Source organism: Hemicordylus capensis, chromosome 2 (assembly GCF_027244095.1).
Source record: "Hemicordylus capensis ecotype Gifberg chromosome 2, rHemCap1.1.pri, whole genome shotgun sequence".
Lineage (NCBI taxonomy): Eukaryota > Metazoa > Chordata > Lepidosauria > Squamata > Cordylidae > Hemicordylus > Hemicordylus capensis.
The window spans coordinates 36,648,789-36,672,973 of record NC_069658.1 but is presented as its reverse complement, the minus strand read 5'-3'; the positions used below and the strand labels follow the sequence as shown (position 1 = coordinate 36,672,973).

The following is a 24,185-nucleotide window of genomic DNA, read 5'->3' as shown; positions in this document are numbered from 1 at the left end:
TTCAAAGTTGTCCCCCCAAAATGATGCAAATAGTGGATTTTTTTTAACCCCATATATAAATCAGGCTACACTCTAACGCACAGCGAAAAACTTGAATTGTGTGTGAGCTTCTCCCCAATAACTCGCAGGGACTTTGGGGTAAATCTGGCTGATATGTAAACTCATCCCCTCCATTTCAGAGGAGAATTAAAGGGCATTAAAAACCCTGTGTGAAAAACTTCCTGGAGATGTCAGGGATTGAAACCTGGACCTTTTGGATGCAGAGTAGATACTCTTCCATTGAGCTACAGTTTCCCCCCATTAATACATTTATATTTATGCAGAACAGAAACTAGAAGACTATGTTATCATAGGTTGCATGCTCATTAATAAAATATTGATTTGGTTCTTTGAATTGCACTAAACAAAAATGGAGATGCTAATGCTAGCATCCTTTCTTATGCATTATAGAACAGATTTTAAGCTGCAGTGTGTATTCTGTAAAATATTGAATATTTTGGTTCTATCAGTTAAAGATCTTGTTCCAGATGTTTAAGTGACCATGCCAAAATCACTATATATTTGACAAACCTGCTGTATAATCACCCTAGACTAGGAAAGTTGTTTGTTTGGAACATTTACTTAAATGAATAAGCATGATAGATTCTGATGGAATCTAATTTATCATGCTATGTTTGTGCTAAGCCATTGTACCATTATTTTGTGACATTACCCATCCTCACAATATTTAACCACAAACACACATAAGAATGACTGCTTATGTCATCCTAGGACTATGAAACCCATGGTAAAGTGCTAGCGCAAGTGGAACACACATGTACAAGCCTATCTGGGACTTTTGACTACAGTGAAGATTGAAAATGTTGGGTCAAGTAATGCACAACTGGAACCAGTCATACTTTGAATTAGCATCTAGGAAGCCCATGTTCAAGACTGGGGGAAAACAGGACTGAAAGTGTAATATCTTCTGCAGGTTTCACATATCATTTATTTACTCCTAGTCATTTTAACAACACTACTACACCTGTTCATTTTCATAAGCATTTTATTAATATTTTTCATTAATTTTTGCAATAACAATGAAATAGAAAAATAAACAATTTTTAAAACTTGAAATGCAGAAAAGCAAATACAGTGGATTTGGATGGGGTTTGGATGACTTCATGGAGGAGAGGTCTATCAATGGCTGCTAGTCGGAGGGCTGTGGGCCACCTCCAGCCTCAAAGGCAGGATGCCTCTCAGTACCAGTTGCAGAGGAGTAATGTCAGGTGAGAGGGCACGCCCTAAACTCCTGTCTGTGGCTTCCTGCGGCATCTGGTGGGCCACTGTGCAAAACAGGATGCTGGACTACATGGGTCTTGGGGCTGATTCAGCAGGGCTGTTCTTAGTAGCTATCACAGTGGCACAGCCACATACCCAAGAGGGCTGGGATCTCACTGGCTGCATGGGACTCACCAGTACATGGACACTCCTCCTACCAGTAGTGGAGGAGGCTCGGTACACTGTGTCAGAGCATCCACAGTCTAAATCCTGTGCATTATGTAATCCACTTTTTCTCTGAGTGGTACAAAATAATCTAGATTTTTTAAAAAAATCCTAATAATTAAAGTACATCCTAAAAATATTTTCCCCACAGGTGACATAGAATTTTTTTTAATAAATTCATTGAAAAACAAGGTTTATCCCATAAAAGTAGAAATTCATAATTTGAATTGTCAGTTTTGGTGGGGAAAGTGACTTGTTTACTGTGATGTGTATTTCCAGGGCTTCTCAAACTTGGATCCCCAGATGTTGTTAGACTACAACTCCCACCACCCCTAGCCACAATTTGGATCAAACAACCTCTGGAGACCCAAGTTTGACAATCTCTGGTCTAATTTGCATCATAGTTTTTAATTTTTCATCCCCCCCCCAAAAAATTGACAATTCAAATTATGAATTTATAATCAAAAGGTTAAATTGACTATGCACATAGTCAATTTAATACTACATATAGTTAATATTTATCTCAGTTATCTAAATATTTGGCTAACCTCTCTCCTGAAGTCACTTGAATTAAAGATTATATACAAAGGGCAGACTCCAGAGAACCACACAGGCAGGGGTGTTCTGTGTACACAACAGGGCTTTTCCTTACATTCCTTCCCACCACAGCCTGCTTCACCTTGCCCCCCTAGCTTCTCATGAGAATCAGGGGCCCTTTGTGACATGGAACATGGTAGGCTGAAACTGGAGGGAGAACTCAGAGGAAAATTGAGGATCTCTGCCCATGTGTATCTTCTGAGGATCTTCTGCTACTACAGGGGACCCTCAGAATCCTGCCCTATCACTCTAAGCCACAGATGCATTTTTAAGCTGAGAGAACAGCTATTACACTGAAGATTAATAGCTTTCACCAGATGGGCTATTTTAAACACTTTGCAACGACAACAAGAACCCTCTCTCATAGTTTAGAAACTGCATTGCAATGTGAATATTTCCCTTCTGAATTATAATAAAGTTAAAATGTTGTTGTTGCATACATGGTTTAAGGTATCTGCTTTCTAAACTATCATGTCACACATTGAAAAACCAATCTTGCTTGGAATTCAATAAGTAATCTCACCCTCTGGAGAGAGAGAGAGAGAGAGAGAGAGAGAGAGAGAGAGAGAGAGAGGTGGTAATAATCCTGTTAATCTCATGAAGATTAATAGTGGCTGACATACTGCACAAGGCTCCATTCAGTGTAGGAACACTTGCATGGACCTCACAATTGCGCCAATGCAGTTACACGATAAAGGGCCATTTGAGCTAATGGCCCTCTATTGTGTCACTCTGCGCAACTGTGCAGTCTTGTGCAAGAGCACCCCTGCACAACTGCACAAACGTTCCATTTATAGGCTGATGGATTAATTCCATCTTCTGAGCTAAACTGGATGGCAATTAGAGAAAGAGTTTTTTCAACTTTGTCCCCCATCTATGGAACCAGGCGCGTAACAACAGGCAAGGGGAGACAGTTGTCTGGGGGCCCCACTGCCTGGAGGGGCCCCCCAGAGGCACCTCACGTGACTCCCCATTGCCCCCTGCCCAGCCCCAAGGCTCCTCAGCCACTTGCCCTGTTCACCGTCTCTCCAGCTTGTTCTCCTGGTCAGCAATCGAGCAGCAGACAAGCTGCAAAGAGCTCCTTTTCTCCCGCCTCTCAGCTGATCGGCGGGTGGGCGGGGCTTCCACGGAGGCCTCGTGTAGGCCTCTGTGAAGCCTGAACTCCAGTAGGGCCCAAGCCAGCCAGGAAGGAGGAGGCAGCAGCCAGAGTGGCCACCACTGGTCTCTGCAGCAGAAGACCCCTTGCTGCCCTGCCCAACCCAGCTCAGCTTTTGCCAGGTAGAGTGTGAACTCCTTTTTGTGGTTACCTTCCCCCCCGCCCCCAAATATATAGGGATCTGCTTGCCATAGGGCTTTGGGTGGGACTGAGAAGTCTCTGAATATTTATTTTTAAACAGCTTGGAAAATTTGCTTTAAAAAAAACTATCTAAAAAGTCCTATAAGTGGCTTGTTTCATGGCAGAAAATTACAAAAACTTCTGGAAGAAACAGTATTATATTTATTTTATTCATTCATTCATTCATTTATAAATGCACTTATGTTCAAGTTGTTTTGCAACCCAGAAGGTCTGAGTGAGAACTGTGAAGCATGTCTTCTGCTTTTATTTTATTTTATTTTTCTTGTGTGTGAACTGCTCCCCAATAACTTGCAGGGACTTCAGGGTAAATCTGGCCAACATGTGAATGCAGCACCTCTATTCCAGAGGAGATGTGTGTTAAAGGGCTTTAAAAGCCTCCTGTGAAAAATCTCCTGGAATCAACTGAATTTGTTCAGAATTCTGAGAAAACAAACATGGGCTCACCCTGCATGGTTGAAAGTCTCCTTTGCTAATCTGCAGCGAGGGGCCCATTTTAATCATTCATTTTTCTAGTGTGTTCTAGGCATTAAAAGTAAAACAAATGTATAGTACTCAATGTATATCACCATATATTGTGACGTGTGCGTGTGTGTATTCAGTGAAATGTATTTCCAGGCAGCATACTTATTTTGGAATATCAGACTTAAATCCTTGGGGGCCTGGGGTGTGCGGAGGCCCTGGACTTTGAGTGGGGGGGCCCCATTTTAAAATCTCGTCTCTGGGCCCACTCCAACCTTGCTACGCCCCTGTATGGAACTCTGTCCGCAAATATGTTTGCTTTGTGCCTTTTCTGGTGTCCTTCCACCCCTGGCAAAGACTTTTTTATTTCCCCAGGCCTTCTAAACCTTTTAAGTGTAAAAGGGTTTAAATTGCTCTTTACTGTTTTGTCTGCTATGTTACTATCTGCTTTTAATCTGCTGTTGCCTCCCCAAATTGCTATCAGACACTGAAAGGGTTGTTGTTGTTGTTTGTTTGGGGGGGGGGGTGCCCATACATTTCTACTCTGTGACTAAAAGCTGCCTCATATTCTCCTGTGCCACATCCGCAATCCAGATTGTGGGGGTTCCATAGCTAAGTAAAGGGTGTCACAAATTCTAATTTTGAAACTCGTAGTTTGGCTGAAATAATGCATAGCCTGATAACCTTTTCATACAAGTGGCTTGTTCTTCAAAGGATATTTGTACTTTTTAAAAAGAGAACTGACTTGTTCCAATGTTAATCATGAGGTCACAAAACAGAAACATACCCCTGTACCTCTTTGTTACATCTGGTAGCGAATCATACTCTTGAGACATAATCCTCTACAAAATATTCTGGGTATGAGCCAAATCTGGTGCTTTCCTTGTAACTCTCTGACTCATCCTTTGAGTCACTGTTGAATCCCGTAGTATTTAGCTGGAGAAACATGCACATTATTTATTACTGATACAGCCTAAGAAGAATATTCTCTGCCAGTTCAAGTCTGAAGCTCACTATTAAATACGTTAGCTATTGCTATCTCTAACCTCAGTGATAAATGGATTCCTTTCATTTCCTTTAGGGGGGAAATCACTTTCAAATAAAAGAAATTCACGCCCCCCCCCTTTCCTTTGAGACTACAAAAATGTTATCCAGAAGTATATTCTGAGTAATAAATGGCCTGATGCTTCTGGACTGCTGCTGACATCTTAGAGAAAGTCCAGATGAGCACCCCTGCCAAGTTTGCTTTCATTTTGCTGCTTGCTGACGTTTGCATGTTTCCCCTATATAACACTTCCTCAGCCCAGAACTCCAGGAAACTCCTCCCAGAACTCTTTCCAGTGGCTGACATCCCAAGGGACTATCACCATACCAGGAACCTTTGCCTATGCTGTGAAGAGCTTTCTTAGCTGTGCAGTACAGAGGGTGAGTTATTTTCTCCAATCTCTGCTCCCCCCAGAAATGATCTATGCCACCCAAAATGTATAGATATAGAAAACCATAAACAGCAGGGCACCACACACGCTCCCTCTCCCCTCCCCAGACACCACACAATTGTTATTCCTTCTTTCTCCCTTTATGAAAGGAAACATTGCTGGTGTATTCTTGCAAAAGAACACCATGGAGGTATATCTTTATTTATTTATTTATTTATTTATTTATTTATTTATTTATTTATTTATTTATTTTTATTTTTATTTTAGGAGAACCAACTGGAAGGGAACACAGGCATCCTAACCCCCACAAACTCACTTTTTCTTTGTAGTGGGCATATACTTTTCCCTTTCCCCCACATTCCCCCACTACAGTGCGTGAAAACTGCTATGGATTTTGCAGTCGCTGGACCATCCCATTGCTCTAGTTCACCGCTTTTAGAGCACTAGAATATCAGGATTTTATTTTATTTTATTTTGTAAGTCAGTATTAGATGGAGCCTGAACCTAGACTGCAGGGCACAGGAAGCATCAAGTCTGTCCAGGAATGGAATTGAGAGGGGTGACAGGCAGAGCCGACACTCCCCGAAGTCACTCCCAGACAGGTAGCCACGCCTCCATCTCACCCTTCATCTCACGAATCTCTCTGCACAGCTCTGCAAAAATGCCAGAGTATCCCAGACTACCATTTTCAAAACTCTTCCAAAGTACACCTTTTAAAAGACGCTTCTATTACACAATAAGGGCCAATTGTCATGGGGGGGGAGAGCCAAATAATGCCACTGGCTGTATGAACACCACCATATTGAAGGCATTGTAAATCCCTCCCTGGTTTGAACATCTCCCAACCCTAATCGTAGTGAAGCAGGAATAAATTGCCATCTGGGAAACACCCATCTAAAGGGAACCAGTAAGCCCCCACAGTAACAGAACCATGGTATTCTCTTTCTGTAAGTAGCTGCATCTTCACTGCGGCTAAATCAAAATATTCTGCTTTTGCTGCTGCTGGATAATTTGGCCCAGAGTGTTTCCATAGAAAGGATTTTTGTCAGCATGCCATTTGGGAATGGCTGTAAACATGTGACCTGTTCTTCCAAAGGGTCATTTATTTGTAAGTGAAGTGACTTGGAATTTTCCATATGTAAATCTTTCATCCACTGAAATGACCATGTGTTGATAGAGCGGTGTTTTGTTTTGTTTTGTTTTGTTTTGTTTCATTCCAGATTTTTGCATCCTGCATGTTAAGAATGTCTCCAGATTTGGAGTGTTTATGGAGAATTTCTATCTGGCTACTTTTTAACTGGAATTATTCCAGAACATCAGGCTGCTCTAAGATGTCTTTTGTTGACAACATATGAGAGCAACATATAACTGATCATGTGAGCTTATTCCAATCACAAAGAGTGCTTACAAGAGTATGAGCCCTTTCTCACAATCAGCGAGAAAGGGCTTGGGGTGTATAGGGAGGAGGAAGCCTTGAAAAACTGACCTCCCACGCAGACGATCCCTCTGACTATGCTGGGTGTGAAGATCACACACCCAGATGTGCAGCTGCCTCCTCTGGCAGCGCGGAAGGTCGGGGGCCGAGACGTGTTGCCTCGGCCCCTGGAACTCCCATAATGCAAGTGTGTGGTGCATTATGGGGATTCCCCCAGCACTGGTAGGGAGGCTGCTGCTTTGTCGGCATCATACGAAGCTGCGTGGCACCAACACACAATCATTTATCCCAGGCTAAGGGCACGCTTGTACCCTTAACTCTAACAGGTGGGGCTCTTTGGAGGGATTGGCTCCTTCCGCCCGGTTTTGCCTGCACGTGAGAACAGCTTCTGAATGTGTGTAGATAGATAGATAGATAGATAGATAGATAGATAGATAGATAGATAGATAGATAGATAGATAGATAGATAGACGGATGGATGGATGGATGGACGGACAGACAGACAGACAGACAGACAGATAGATAGATAGATAGATAGATAGATAGATAGATAGATAATTTTTTCCCATATGGCTACCATGGGGACAAACAAAAACATTACTTGACTTCCTCAGAAAGTTCAAAAAGTTACAGTCACCAGTTTCCTTTCTCAGCCTGTCTTTGTGCAGGACAGTTTTATTTGCAAGTTTTGATGCCCACCACAGAGGCTATCATGCACCTAAAAGTGAGTCATATGAACAAAATATGTGGCCACAAATGTTCGCAGACAGCAGCTACTTTTGCACCTGACCAGATTTGGATCAGTAATGAGCTGCTTCTTTCACTGACTATTAGTCACAGCTATGTTCACATGAGCATTTGCTTCAGTTTAACAAACTCCTTGAAGTGCATCATGCAAGGTACCCTAGCTTTCAGTCCTTCCAAGTGCTTCCCCTCACAAAAGCACACACACTGTACACCCCATTTCTGCAATCCATGGCAGGCCATATAATGAGGACACTTTTAGAGCACTTGGTGGGTCGTTGATGTGTGGCCAGCAGGCTGCCTTTGCCTCACAGAATCACAAATTGTGGAGACCTGACTGTACTCCTGGCTAACGTCTTCTCACAGATGACGGTTCAGTAGATCATGAACCTACATGGCAGCTGACTGAAACCACATATCGCCTGCTACTGTGTGGGAAATCAGCTGAGAGTAGCTACTAACCATGCAGAGGAACATAAGAAGCTGCTTTAGACTGAGTCAGACCATTGGCCAATCAAGCTCAGTATTGTCTACACTGGCAGTGACTCCTCCAAAGTTTCAGGCAACAGTCTCTCCCAGTCCTGGACATGCCAGGGATTGAATCTGGGACCTTCTGCATGCAAAGCAGATGCTGTGGCCTCATCCCCAATATAAGCATAAGAAGTTGCCTTGGTATAAGACCATTGGGCCACTTAGCTCAGTATTGTCTATACTGACTGGCAATAGCTTTTCCAAAGTTTCAGGCAGGAGTCTCTCCTAGCCCCACCTGGAGGTGCCAGGGACTGAACCTGGGACCTTCTGCATTGGAGCCCTTCTGCAGTTACTCAGAAACTCTGGGAAAGCAACAGGTGGCATTGTTGGACTTCATCATGTGATCATAGATAACCACCACCCCACACAGTTACAGTGTCTTTATTTAAAATTTCTTCCTTTCCATTAAATTAATGCCAAGGCAATGTACATAAAATTAATTAAAAGGCCAAAATATACACCAAACCAATACAAAACAGACAAGCAATAGCTTCACAGCAGATAAACTAAGAGCAATAGCTTCACAGCAGATAAACTAAGAGCAATCCCCCTTTGCGGGGGAGGGAGAACTGTTTTCACTTGATACCCACAGAAGATGCCCAGCAAGCATGTATGGGGAGGGTGATCTGCACCCAGGATGCCACAAGACCCAGGTACCATATGGCAAGATTGTAAACTGACGAAGAGAAGGAAAAGCAAATCACGTATTTCCTATTATGAAGTGCTACATACTCCCTACTCTGGAAAAGAGTATTAGCTCTGCTGCTTCCCAGGATATCGCCACCCACCATTTTTCTCCATCTCTTCGGAGACACTTTAGACCATCACTCCTCTCCTCCACACCCTCTTCCTTTTGGAGAGGAGAGCTGGTCTTGTGGTAGCAAGCATGACTTGTCCCCTTAGCTAAGCAGGGTCTGCCCTGGTTGCATATGAATAGGAGACTTGATGTGTGAGCACTGTAAGATATTCCCCTTAGGGGATGGAGCTGCTCTGGGAAAAGCAGAAGGTTCCAACTTGGAGTTCCCTCCCTGGCTGGCCTCTCCAGGATAGGGCTGAGAGAGATTCCTGCCTGCAGCCTTGGAGAAGCCACTGCCAGTCTAGACAATACTGAACTAGATAGACCAGTGGTCTGACTCCGTATATGGCGGCTTCCTATGTTCCTTTTCAAAATCCAGGGAGGTGGATGAGCAGCAGATGTGGTGGCAACTGGTATGCTATGCCACCAGTGCACCAACGGATAAGGCGACAGAGCCAGCTGGAGGTGCCAGCAGTCAGGTGGAGGAGAGAGAGTTTGGAGGTGTGCCTGGACAGGGTGGGGCAGAAGAGAGAGAAGGAAGAGAGGCGGCAGCAGTGAGTCACAGCAGGAGGCAGCTGGGTGGTGCTTGCTACAGTGGGAGCTGGGGCAGCAGTGCCCACCGCCCTCCCACACCTACTAGCCAAGCTAAGGCAACTGCTTAGTTCAGCAGGTCCCCCGTATGGCAGAAATTGCTGATAAGCTTTGATGTGTGTCATTGTGTTCTTTCTGTCTCAGCTGCTCTGAAGGGCTTTGTCAACAGCAGGTGCAAAACCATTCTTACATGTTCATGCTTCATCCTCGTAAAAATTCCAGCTCAGCTTGCTTTTACTGGTTTCATTCCACATTGCTAGCTTTGCATTTCTGAGCAGAGATACAGAACTATCTGACTCTTCTAGTTGCTGGGCACCTTCCAGAAACCCCCAAACAACTCCAGTAAAAACATAAGTAAATATGACAAACATCCATGTCCTGATATGGCAGAGTCTGAAAGAAAACCTAGTTGAGTGTAGAAGTACAAGAATAATAGGACATGTTCTTATATCTATTTCTGAAAGAGCTGGAAATGTTAGGATCCTTATACAGTAGATGCATAACTGTAGCACCTGTGGGTGAGAGGGGCGTACTGACAGACTCAGTGCAACCTGCAGATAAGGCAGTTTTACAAACTTCTGAAGAAAAACCCGAAGGGAGCAAAAAAAGCACCCCAAACTGCCCCAGTGTAACCCAAAGGAGCAGAATGTTCATGGACTCAGATGGCAGTTAACAGACAACCAGGTGGGCAGAGCTAATAGAACTCAGTGGTGAGGAGTGGGGAAAAGGGCTAGAACTAAAAGAGAGAGATATTTCTCAGTTTGAATTTCTCACCATCCCTTCTGCTTCTGAGGGAAGCAGAAAACTAAAACTTTCACCATGCTCAGGCATGGGCTCAGGTAATGCATGTACACCAGGAATACAGTGCAAAATTTTGTGGTGGGTCCATACTTGTTTAACTAATTTTTTGCCTGCCCAGAAGAAAAATGCCCCGAATTGAGCCAGCCAAGCCCATCTCTACCAGGAAGAAAGAATGATACATAATGCATTGCAAACTCTTCCTTCTCTAAATCAAACAGTACAATCCAGCTTAAAATATTCCCTATCATTAGATTTGGCAGGTGTCAGGGCATAAAATGTTGTGCCAGATTTAGCTCTCAGTTTACACCAGTGCTAACTTCAATTAACTGGCATCGACCAAGATAAAGGAAAGTAAAATTTGGCCTGATTTTGGAGCAAATGAAACAGCGGCCATCCTCCTTTGTAAACAAAGCAAAGGAAGACCTAGCCCACATTTGAATTTCTGCATATCTGCTTACCAGCCTTCTCCCCTTTTCTACATCACTCCCATGTCCTGTAGATCTAAAAACAGCAAACTTTCCCCTGGACAATCATGTAATAAATGAGAGCATTGTAAAGCTGATGGATCCTGTTCAAAAAGTTTCCATTTACAACTCGTATATCAAGTTGTGGGTTGTGTATGGGATTTCTGTGCTCGCAAAAACTGCATCAAAAAAACAATTGGCACAGAAAACTGTCTCGAAAATAAAGATGTTTTGTATTGTACAGCTGAATAATTAATGCCTGAAGAACAAGAACGTTAAGTCACGTATTTAACTTGAATCAGTGTAAAGGAAAAAAATTAAGTGTACATTTAAATAGGCCATGGTTTGTGGCAGGAACTGTCTGCTTACAACAAATGAACTCTGGGAAAGTGCAAAAGTTGAAAAACATTTTTTAAAAATAATCAAAGGTTATGAGGTCCCAACAGAAAAAAAATTAAGCTCTCTGAAGGCTGAAGTTAAAGAGGCTATACTCACGATGGGGGAAAACCAGGCTAAGGGAGCCCAGCCCGGTTTCCCCCCATCGTGAGAACTACCGGGCTTGTGGGCAAGCCCGGTGGTTGAACGGCAGCTAGCCCACCAAAGTAGCCCTCCTCTAAAATGATTTTAGTGGAGCAAACACTCTGCTAACCCCGTTTTCTCGATCGTGAGATGCCACAGCATGGCTCCACAGCATGTCGACTCATGAGGACACCCCCGACCAGGAAGCTGCAACAAGCCTCCCAGCATCGGGGGTCTCCCCAGAATGCCCCACACACCCGCATGGGGAATTCTGGGACTTCTGGGGGCTGGGCAGCCCCTGATCCCCACCGCCCCTACCAGCTCAGTGACGGCGCCGATAATCATGTGGGCGGCTGATCCAGCCACTCAAGGAGGGCAGAGTGCTCCTGTGTGGGGAGAGCAGGTCAAGCCCACTCTGTCCCCACAAGTCCTGCTAACCATGGGCATACTGTATTTACCTAAATCCAAGACTAGGTTTTCCCCCAAGTTCTTTGATATTAGAAATTAGAGGGCTGTCTTAAATTCAGAGTCCTGTTCTATTTGGGTAAATAGTTATAAGCTGCATTTAACCTCTATTTTTAAGGGGGTTGGCTTAAATTCAGGAACTATGCAGGAACCAGCAGTCGGGGGTATGAGATGACATGCCCGTCAGGAACATGCGCTCGCCAAGAACCTGCAGTTTCCTCTGACATATTTTGTACTAACTTTCAGGTGATTGTGAAGCTGCCCAGTGAAGCTATATGACTGATGCCAATTAAAGGTGCTCTGCTCATCAATGGCTGTAAACCACTCAAACTATGTCTGTGGTAAGGGTTGTGAAGGTACAGCATACAAGACTCTAACTTCAGCCTTCAGAGGAAGCTAGAAATAGAATGTCCAGATTCACAGACAATATGCCACTGAACAGCAGCTGTTGGGGAGCAGCAGCAGGAGCAGGCTATAGGCATAGAGTCAAGAGGCCTACTTATGGGATTTCCAGAGACATGTGGTGGACACATTTACATATGCAGTCCTTAGATTTATGATGCAATTGGTTCTTCAAAATGGTGTCTCTGAACCTAGTTTTGCATAGGAAACAGTAGACCCATTCACATGTTATGTTCAACACTTGTACAACAAGTGTACAGTGTACACAGGTACAGATCTGTACACAGGCACAGCCATTCACATGTTATGCCAAATACAGATAAAATAAACACAGGTACAGTCATTTACACAAACATTTGTATGAGTGTGCAGACATCTGTGTACATCGTGTACATCATGCCTTTTGCAGGGAACAGCTGCTCCTGGGCTGCGCTGCGAAAGCAGCGCCAGCCTTAGTCACTGCCGAAGGGGCCACATGGCCCCTTCGGGAGTTAAACTGCAACTCTCCTAGTCTCGAAAAGAGCCTCAAGGCTCCGTTCAGCCAGACCATGCCCCCATGTCTGACATCAGATGTGAGGGCGTGGCTAGGCCAGCGTCTGACATCAGACGTGGGGGCAGGGTCAGCGGGGCCACCTTAGTGGCCGCACACAGGCCGCCGACAGTCCCGCACTGCCACTGGTTTACCTGCAACGTAATTGAAATAAGATACACTAGCCTATGCTCAACCCACCTCAGGCATTGCAAAATACTCTATAAACATCTAAGCGTACCTACATGCAACCTAAACTGAAGCCTAAGACAACCTATTTTTGTAACCTACTAAGTATTTTTGAGTGTATTTGAAACCTAAAAGATGGAAGCAGTCTGTAGTAATTGAATAAAACTGCTTGTTCTTTTCTTTTTACAAGTCTCTCAGAGTAGTGTTTTAACTCAAGAAAAAATTGAGGGTGGAAAGGGGATTTCTCTGGTGCAAAAGCATCCTCAAGCACTCAGCAGCTATCAGTTTTCTCATCACATGTAAGCCTACACTGGGAAGGTTTTTGCATTCATCCAATAGCAAAATAAAAAGAGTTTTCCCTGGGATTCCACTCCAAGCCCAAGGAGGTTCAAGCTCTGTCGTTAAGAGGGGTGGTGGCGGCAGCATTTTAATTCTACTGGAAATATAGATTAGTTTTAGGAGAAGCCTAGCCAAGCAGCTCACCAGGGATGATTAGGCATTTTTTGTCCCCTTGCATGAGCTGCTCTGAGACAAAGGCTTTATTTTGCTATAGAGCTGAAGCAGTAGCTGTGGTGGCAATGGGAACATAATCGATGGGCAACTTAGCCAATCCCTCTGCTGCCTCAGACACAGTGTCAGCTCCCACCAAGACTGTCCAACTCAATGACAACATGAGCCTGAGCCTCCTTTGTCACCTCCATTAGCCCACACACCAACACATCTAGTGCATCCAACCCTCTGACACAGTGAGTGTTGTAAAGTTGAAACAAGGTGGCAATTCACAAATGTCTTCATGCTGTTTGTCATTGTCAGAACATCTTAAGTCAAGAGGCATATGTGGGAGCCAAGACTGACTAAACTGCAAAACTCTTAAGGCAGGCGTTCCCAACTTTACATCCCCTGATATTGTTAGTGTAGGAGAAGAATGGAAGTTAAACTCCATTTAGAAGAGCAAAGCCGGTTTGGGGAGAATTCAGCCAAGCAAGAGGTCTGGAGACAGTTCTTTAAGTTTGAAGAACAACAAGGATTTATTTAGAAGTTACAAAAGGATAGGAAAGCCGAGCTTAAGGCTGAAAGGGGAGAGAGATCAAAACAAACAGCGATCTCTGGAGAGACAAAATGGAGACTAACACTGGAAGAACAAAGAGAGGATGAGTCCAGCACTTTTTATCCATGACCCTAGCCCCCGCCCCACAGTAAACCCATGTCTTGATATCTCGAATAAAATTATAAATATTATTCTCCACACTGAAAGAAGTGGAGAACTTTCTAGTCCTATTACTTGTTTAACAAAAAACAACAACCAATTATGGGGGCAGGGAGTAGGCAGGGAAGATACATAAACAACGTTTAAAAAACCCAGAGTTCTTTTCCAGAGAAAGATTCCTTGTTAAATGACTGAAGATTCAGTTTCTCTCTCCCTTGTTCCCTGTCCCCTCTCTCTTAATAGCTTGTACAAATTAGACATTTACATGATAGGTAAGAATGGTTCTTTCTTATGGTAAGTGCTGTGCTGGAACCAAAAGCTAGGATAAGTTACATGCAATGTGGCAGTTTCCTAGGTAACTACTTGAACAGTAGAGAAAATATTTGTGCAACTTATTGGCACATAAATTAAAGTTGCCCTTGGACAGCCTTAAATGCACACAAACCTCTGTTAAAACCCAATTGTCCTAGTTTTTCTAGATTTTCTTTGAATGACCAAACATCACTAGAGTGTTGAAAGATTCCACAGGCATTTCCATGGCCGTTCCCAGCAGTGGTGTGGCAACCTCAGTGTCTGGTTGGTAACCTCCTCTATTTTATCACCTGCCCCTGAATATTTGACATTTCCTTGACAGGCATAGCATTTGCATGCTTGCAAACTATTAGAACTTCTAGTTTCATTTAAAAATGTAAGTTTCTAGTCCTTATGGATGCAAAGAAAAGGTTCTGAACCACACAGCAAAATGCCTCAATAGTGAGATAGTGAAGAGAACTAATCCCACAATTGGTGTTTTTAACTAATTATTCTGAAAACAACCTAAGATTATTAACAGAAATGCTCAAATGCTGCAGAATGAGAAAATCCTTTTTTGTTCGACTCAAACCCAATTGCTGTTGATCACATAACAAATGTCCAGTCGTTGCCCAGTTGTTGCAAGACATCCACACTTCTTAACCAAATAGGTTTCTCTCCTGTCACCACCATTTAGTATTATCTAAGAACTGAAACTGAATCTTTTGCTGCTGCTGCTGCAGCAGCAAAAAACGTTACCATTGTGCTCATTAGCAAGTGCATTTATTGTACATGCAATAGCTGTGCATATTATGGTTGCTGTTTGAACTTGGATAACTTGAGTGATTGTTTTGTGACACTCGGGCTATTCACACGGCTGCACCCACATGCAGTCGGAACCTACCGTCCCCCAGATGACCGCTCTGAGCCCCTCTGGTGTGCAAGCATTGCATTGCTCCTGGCAGCATGGGTAAATAGAGGCAGGGGCTCGTTGCAGTGCATTGTGGGATTCCCCCAGGGGAGGGGCGCGCTAGGCAAGCCACTCGTGCTGACACACACAGTCCTGGGAGCTGGGTTAAGGGCATGTTTGTGCCCTTAACCTTGGCTAAGAGCCAGGCTTCAGTGCTGGGTTTAGCGCCGCAGCACTGCCGGGATGAGTGCAGATCCTGCCAATTCTCATGGGCAGCTAAGGCCAGGCTTGGCTGCTCTTTAAGCCTAGGCTTGGCTGCTTGTAAGAACAGCCTAGAACTCTGTCTGTAGTTCAGCCACATTATTTTACCTTTACTTCTATAAAATTTTTAAACATGGGGATTCTCTTTATTTAGCAGCGGGAGAGTAACTGGCCCTATCCGCCCCCAGCACAGGACCTCCAGTGACTGTTGCTGGTGTCTAGCTTATGTTTCTTTTTAGATTGCGAGCCCTTTGGGGACAGGGATCCATCTTATTTATTTATTATTTCTCTGTGCAAACTACCCTGTGCCATTTTTGGAAGGGCAGTATAGAAATCAATCAATCAATCAATCAATCAAATAAATAAATAAATAAATAAATAAATAAATAAATAAATAAATAAATAAGTGTGGCGCTGGTGTGTGTGTGTATTCATCCATCCATTCATTCATTCGATTTCTATACTGCCCTTCCAAAAATGGCTCAGGGTGGTTTACACAGAGAGATAATTAAAAGGTCTCACAATCTAAAAAGAAACATAAGATAGACACCAGCAACAGTCACTAGAACGACTGCACTGGGGGTGGATAGGGCCAGTTACTCTCACCCTGCTAAATAAGAGAGAATCACCACATTAAAAGGTGCCTCTTTGCCCAGTTAGCAAGGGTTAGGTATGTATGTAGATAGATAGGAGCAGCCCTTCCATGAGGCTAGGTGAGGTGGTTGCTTCAGGCAGCGGATTATTGAGGCACCAATGAAGCTGCAAGATTCTCTTCTGTCCTAGAAGGGGAAGAAGGGTGCTCACAAGGGATGACTTTTGGGACTCTGCCTCAGGAACACAGAGGCCTTGAGCTGCTGCTGTATATAAATATACATAGGTATGAATTTAGCCCCTTTCTGGCTGCTCACCTATGCCTTCTAGCACTTGTCCTGCACTAATTGTCATCTTCAGTTCTTGTTCTTCATGGCCAGTGCCAGCTCCAGGTTCTGAGGGGCCCTCAGTGGATCTCCACTCCCAGAGTTGGCCCACCTCACCGCTGTCACTGTGGCACATTTGATTGTCCTCTCCCTCTGGGCCCAATCCACACCACCACCCCAAAGGGAGATGGCAAAGTGAACTGAAGTATGCTTGGAGAGGTCAGGTAAATATGTGGCAGCCAGACTGGTCTCTGGAACAATACGAAGGGACCAAATAACACCGCTTTTGAAAGAACTGCACTGGCTGCCAATATGTTTTCGGGTGAAATACAAAGTAGGGATGTGCCCAGAACCATTCTGGAAGCGGCGGGTGCATGTGTGCCCATCGCATGCGCATGCGCCCATCTCCTGTGCACGCACACGCACGCGACAGGTGCATGCATGCCCAGTACTTCCAGCCGCCCTGAGAGGCTTTGATACAACGGAGCGCCAGCAGGGGAAAGGCGGTGGGAGGGGTAAGTGCACCCTCCCCCACTCTTAAGGGAACACCCCTGCCACCTCTAAAAGCCGAAACGGCCCTGGGTGTGTGTGTACACACACACACACACACACACACACACACACAAACATTTATAACCCGCTTTTCCTCAGAGGATCTCAGAACAGTGAACATGCTTAATTTTATCCTCACAACAGCCCTGTGAGGTAGGTTAGGCTCAGAGATACAAGGCTGGCCCAGAGTCACCCAGTGAGTTTCATGGTTGAATGGGGATTCAAACTCAGGTATATATATGAGGCGGTATAAAAATATGATTGATAAACAAACAAACAGACAGACAGACAGACAGACAGACAGTGAGAGCTGTGACTCTTTGCTTGGCAGTGGGTCCCCACTGACATGGGAGCCTCAATGGATCCCCAATGATGTCAACCCTTGACTTTGGCCCTGCCAGCCATAACAGAAGACAAGGATTCATCTGTAAGCATGAGGAAGTTTTAGATTTTCAAAACCTGTGGTTTTCAAACCTTCTTCCATCAGAGAACGCCTTCCACAGCAACTTATCTGTTGGGGAGCAATCCTGTGTCCTTCAAAGATTCTCTCTGCATTACAGGAGATCTTGGGGCAGTGCTAGGATGTTCAGGCAACTCAGACACCACAGGCCAGACCTACTGGGCCTCAGCATTGCTCTCCGTTTATTGTCAATGCTCCTTGGATTGCATCCAATGTTCCCCTGGGATTGTGCATTGCCAAGGAAGACCAGTAATGATGACCAAGCTGTCGTACAAGGAAACTTGTTTGACATTCCTAATCTCCTCACTGAGTAATTCCTGATAAGTTTCCAAATAAGAAACCCAGTGTTCCACATCACACAGTTTGAAAACCAGTTTTTGACATCTGGAGCAGAAGATACGGGAGCAATTCTGTCGAATGCACTTAAATCTTTGATGTATTCCAAGACATTCCAAGACAATTGAAAAAGTTGAAGAAAATGAAGATGTAAAAATATTATGGGGCTTCCGACTACAAACAGACAAACATCTGCCACACAATACACCAGATATAACTGTAGTCGAGAAGAAAGAAAAACAAGTCAAAATAATCAACATAGCAATAGCAGGGGATAGCAGAATCGAAGAAAAAGAAATAGAAAAAATCACCAAATACAAAGATCTACAAATTGAAATTGAAAGGCTGTGGCAGAAGAAGACCAAAATAATCCCAGTGGTAATTGGTGCCCTGGGTGCAGTTCCAAAAGACCTTGAAGAGCACCTCAACACCATAGGGGCCACAGAAATCACCATCAGCCAATTACAAAAAGCAGCTTTACTGGGAACAGCCTATATTCTGCGACGATATCTATAACAATTGACAATAAAATTCAGCCATCCCAGGTCCTTGGGAAGGACTCGATGTCTGGATAAGACAAACCAGTCAATAACACCTGTCTGACTGTGTAAACAAGAAATAATATTAATAATAATCCCAAGAAGTGGTGGGGCTCATGATGGAGAAAGCATTCTCTTAAATACCTTGGGCCTAAGCTGCTTGTACTACCTATTATGACTGCATGCACTACATATGCAGATTGTTACAGTATTTACCTAAATCCAAGACTAGTTTTTCCCCAAGTTCTTTGATGTTAGAAATCGGGTAGTTGCAGAGGTGCACCTAGGTAATTTTGGAGCCTGGACCTAAGGGCTTTTGGAGGACCTAAAGGCTTTTTGGAGCTTAAAGGCTCTCTCACACACACAGTATTTTCAACACCTTCTCCACATGGCCACACCACCTGGGACAGACTAAAAAGGCTTTGGGGGCCCCCAGGGGGTGTGGAGGGCCTGGACTTTGGCTTGGAGGTCCAGAGATAAGAGCACCTCTGCATGGTTGTCTTAAATACAGAGTCCTCTTCCTTTGGGGTAAAACCAGATAAAACCTGGTTTTCCCCTCTAGATTTTAAGGGATTTATATTTATATTTACTTTATATTTTAAATTCAGAGTCAAAGTCTGTTCAGGACAATTCATTATCTTATATCTGAGTAAACATGGTAGCTTTCTGTGCCTGTGCTTCACACCATAGCTTCATGAGTAACAGTTGGGATCAGGGAAGCTTTAAGAAGCATGGTGTGGCAGTTAGAGTGTCAGACTAGGACTTGGGGGAGCCATGTTCAAATCCCCATTCAGCCAGGAAACTCAATGGATGACCTGGGCTAGTCACTCTTACTCGGCCTAACCTCCCATACAGATTTGGTGTGAGGATAACATGGAGTGGTGGGGGGTGGGGGGTGAGCATGTACACTACTTGATGACCTTGGAAGAAGAGCAGAATAAAAATATAATAAAAATAAAATCTCAAAACATCTCACCTACGTTTATTTCAAAAATAAGCTTCAATCAACGGTATGCTTTTTTGTTTCTCTTTGTTCCCATGCTTGCTTCTTTTAAAAACAACAACAACCAGTAATCACCATGCTTTATTTTCCACTGTGCATAACCAAAATTCTTGGACCTGCTGTATCAGTAGAGCAGCCAGGGCCATTGGCGACCCAGTTATCAGGACTTCTTCGGACCGGTTTGGGCCTCTGCACATGAACGGGGGCTCTTTTTAGCGACCTCCACACATGCACAGAGGCCATTTGCATGATTAGGGATGTGCACAAATTAGGGATGTGCACAAAGGCACCAGACCAGGTTCAAATTGACCCGGTCTGGCTCATTTTTGGCACCGGTTGAACTGGACCCAGTCCAGTGAACCACCAAACTGGTTTGAACTGGCTCAGAGCTCCACTGGTAAATGGGAATCCGGTGAGGATTCCCTTTTATCGGTAAACGGGAAGGGGGGCTTCCTTTAAACCCAGATGGGGCATGAGAGGAGTAATTTATTATTATTTATTATTTTTACATTTATATCCCACTCTTCCTCCAAGGAGCCCAGAGCAGTATACTACATACTTAAGTTTCTCCTCACAACAACCCTGTGAAGTAGGTTAGGCTGAGAGAGAAGTGACTGGCCGAGAGTCACCCAGCAAGTATCATGGCTGAATGGGGATTTGAATTCGGCTCTCCCTGGTCCTAGTCCAGCACTCTAACCACTACACCACACTGGCTCTTACAAGTACTTACAAGTGCAAGCCACATCTGAGGTGGTGGCCACGGAGGGCGGTGGCACCCCCACCCCTACCAGCCTCCCCCAGAGTAGCCAGGACCTCCAGAAGCCCAGTTTTGCCTTCTTCAGCCCTGTTCGGGCCTCCGTGGAAGCATAGGGGCCAATTCAGTGACCTCCACGCACATACAGAAGCCATTTGCATGATTAGGGATGCTCACAAAACCAGCCAGGCTGGTTCGGTTCGAATCTGGACCAGGTTTGGGCACTAGCTGAACCAGCCCATGGTTATGCATGGAGGTCACTAAACTGACCCCCGCGCAGGCACATAGGCCCAAACCAGGCCACTGCCCGCCAGTGTTCCCTCTAAGGCATGTGCATGTGTGCACGCACACAAACCTTTTGATGACTGCTCAGTTAATTTTGATCCTGCTCAGATTGAATCAGGAATGCCCCATTCTTAATGCACGTACGCACACACTGCCTTGATACTGTCACACAGAACAAAATTCATTTCATGCACAGATGAAAAAAAATTAGAGGGAACACTGCTGCCAGCCCTTGCTATTCTGGGGGAGGCCGGTGGGGGTGGAGGGAGCTACGGCCACCCACTCTGTGTCCCCCACCCCCCGTGGCCACGGCTTGTACTTGTAAGTCCTAAATTACTTCCCTCCTGCCCGCTCTAGGTTTAGGGAAGCCCCCCTGCCCCTTTACTAGTAAAGGAAGATCCTCACTGGATTCCCCTTTACTACTAGAGCTCTGAGCTGGTTCAGTTCGAACCAGGCCTGGTTCAGTTTGAACTTGGACTGGCTGAGGCCAATCTAGCTCAACCCCAAACCTGTTGAACTGGGCCAGTTTGATGTCGAGTCCAGCTCAAACTGAGCTGGCTCGCACACCCCAAGTAGCAATATATTTTGTCTTTCTGAAGTTCCATCAGTTGGTCTCCAATCTTCATAGTCTCTTGGTTTGAGTTATTCCCAGCATGCAAGATTGACTAGTAAACTTGTGATCTAGCCACAGGATTCAATCCAAACATGCCACGGCATTGCCTAAGGCTTACTTTTCCTCCCATTCTAATTTTTAAAAATAATTTTGTTGAAATATATAACAAAGCATAGGCTGTTTTAATGATACAAGATAAAATTCCCAAATGCCACCTCCCCACCATGGGACACCTATACCTAATTATAGCAGTACACCTTAATCAAATGCTACAGCAAATACAAATAGACTTAACTAAAAGGTCGTTTATTACCCATATTATATCTAAAGCTGCCCACAGCTATCAGAGGTAAGATCAAACTATTTTATCATGATTCCATGTTTAAATTTCCATGCTTTAGCCCTGATGCACAATTGTGCTTTATGTGGCTATTTTTGTCCAACTGTACACGATTTTGCATAATTAGGATCCAGACTGCATATACTATGGAGGAAGATCCTGTTTAGCATATATGTATCTTCAAAAATATGTCTTTGCATGCATGATAATAACAGGAATCAGCCATACAGGAAATCCATTATATAATATGAAATGAAGGAACTCTTTGATTCAGTTGGGAAGCATTGTCCTTTCCTGGTAATTTACAAATTAAAAAAACCATGGAGGTAATGATGAATGAAAATGATTGGCTAAGGAGTGATCCCAACATGACAGTTGCCCTTTCAATCTCTGTGCTTGGCAAAGCATTAAAGAGGAATAAATAAAGATAAACATGGAAATTATAGTTGTACCACCCTTGCATCTAGGGTGGAATTCAACTAACAGGGAAGGACAGCCAGCCTAGCCAGCAGGGTCCTCCAGGTTAACTGGAGAGCCTGCTTAAAAGACAGCATTTATAATTGTCATTTATTTTATTAAGAAACCCAATGTGCCCTTTTCACATAATTTTTTTAAAAAGAAAAAACAGCTCCTTACAAAGTAGTCTTTGAAGACTTCATCAAAAGAAAGATTGTTCAGTTAATGGCTATGCACAGGTGTCCTCCATTACAACAACAACAAAATATCTTGCTGATATTAAAGTAAGACTGAAGGGAAGAGCTGGGTCAAGATGTCCTTTTATACATTCATGATCCAGTAATTCCTTAATAAGAGTCCAGCAGGATTCCAGAGTGCTGAAATGTGCTGTTGTGACATTGGTCTGAATCAGTCACCATTCTTCATTTGGTCTGTTTGAGTCTTTTGAAGGAAGGGATAATTTGCCAGTCACTGTATCTGTAGTATGCAGCCTACCATATGTAAAAATTGCCCACAATGCATGCTTCATTCAACAGAATGAATGGAACAACTGATATCCTAACAATTGCAAAGTTAATCTAATCTAATCTAATCTAATCTAATCTAATCTAATCTAATCTAATCTAATCATTAGGATTCTTTTTAATAATGTTATTATAAACACAGAAAAAGATACAAAATACTTAAATACTATTGCTTACATGTCCATGTTGAGTGTACATCAGTCATGAAAACCATAAAATCATACTTATTTATCCAACTGTACATCCACCACTGATCTAATACAGCTCTCATTACTCCCTCTCAAAAACCCCTCCTTTAGTCCAGCAATACCTTTATCCAATTATTCATTCTAAAACTATCTATCTATCTATCTATTTATTTCTCTAAGGCGTAACTGTTGCTAATTCCATGCATAGCAGCTCTCGTGAGAGTTCGTGAGGGAGCTGTTGGCAGAGGGAGAGGAAAGCAGGGCTGCCGTCGGACAGGCTTGCAGGCATGGGAAAGAAAATGGCAGCGGGGGAAGAAAATGGTAGTGGTAGGCAGAGGGGAAGAAGGTGGCGGGGGGAAGAAAACGGTGGATGGTGTGGCAGGGGGAGAAAATGGCAGTGCATGGGGGAATAAAACAGCAGCAGGTGGGTGGGGGAAGAAAACAGTGACAGATGGGGGAGAAAACAGCGGTGGTTGGGGGAATAAAATGGTGGCGGGGTGGGGTGGAGAAAACAGTGGTGGGGGGCTGAGAACAGAGGGGAAACCAAGAGGGGGGGGGATGGGGGAGAGAACTAGAGGCACAGATGCTCTAAGCCCGGCCCAGATAGTTCTTCCTATACCAATATAGGGGGAAATCATCTTTGCATACTATTTATGTGGCTGCTGTTTACATTTTTACAAAAGGGTCAGAACATATGATTAGCATCACATTTAGTTTGGCCCAAGATTTCAGCAGTATGTAAAGTGATCCTTTTTCTGACCACACGTGTAATCTGTTTGCAAATATTTAAAGCTGTTTTCTGGGTGAATGACTGTAGTTATCAGCCATCTCTCCCCTAAAGAGTCAACCGGAAGTGAACCCTGTCCTGACTGGCAGGCTGATGAAGTCCAAGGATCAGCCAATCAGCCCACTAGAGGGGTGGGACCTAGAGAGCCATTGGGAGGAAGGAGAGTTTCTTTGTGAGAAGAAGTAGGATGGGGGTGCGGAGAGAACTCATGTGGCCATGGAGGATGGCTGCAAGAAGATGGCTGCAGCTGTTGGGAGATAGAACTGCAGGGGCTTGAATTCTCAACCAGGGTTTGGATGAGTTCAAGGAAAAGGGGCTTTGGCAAGGGAAAGTTAGTTTAGACAGATTTTGCGTTAGACTTTCTGTTTCTTTGGTGTGAGTGCTTTGTATATCCCTGAAATTGTTCTATGATTGTTTACCTGTAACATAACTAAACTAAGAAACACTAGCCTTCGCCCATCCAGCCAGGGTATTGCAGAAAGACTCTGTAAGCTTTTAAAGGTGCTTTTGTATTTTCCTTGTTCCTTACAACTGGGTAACCATTATTTTTAAATCGTGCTGCCCCAACATAATTCGGGGTGCTTTTTGAAGTATACTTGTCACCTACTGAGTATTTTTACCTGTAACTAAGCTGAGAGAGCCTCAGATGGAAGTAATCTGTAGCATTTGAATAAACTTGTTTTTCTTTTTTGTACTTTTCTTTTACAAGCCTCTCCGAGTAGGGTTTTTAACTCAGGAGAAGGTGGGGGCTGGAAGGGGCTCTTATTCTGGTGCAAGCACATCCTCAGACTTCAGCCACTACCAGTTTTCTCACCATGTGCAGCCTTGTACATGGAGGATTTTTGTGTACTTTTCTAATAGCAAGAAAAAGATAAGTTTTCCCTTGGAATTCCACCCCAAGCCCAGGGAGGTTCAACTCTGTAATAGAGAGGGGTGTGGTGGCAGCCAATTTTGAACCTACC

The 24,185-nt window shown here is 44.0% G+C and overlaps 1 long non-coding RNA gene across 1 annotated transcript in view; it reads left to right on the top strand.

Annotated features, from left to right (window-relative positions):
• Positions 1-3,176: 3,176 nt before the first annotated feature.
• LOC128348133 (uncharacterized) overlaps positions 3,177-24,185 on the top strand; it is a 35,726-nt gene continuing 14,717 nt past the window's right edge. Inside the window, exons 1-2 of the long non-coding RNA XR_008317945.1 lie at positions 3,177-3,360; positions 5,201-5,323. This is a non-coding gene — a long non-coding RNA (uncharacterized LOC128348133). The remainder of the gene's footprint in view (positions 3,361-5,200; positions 5,324-24,185) is intronic.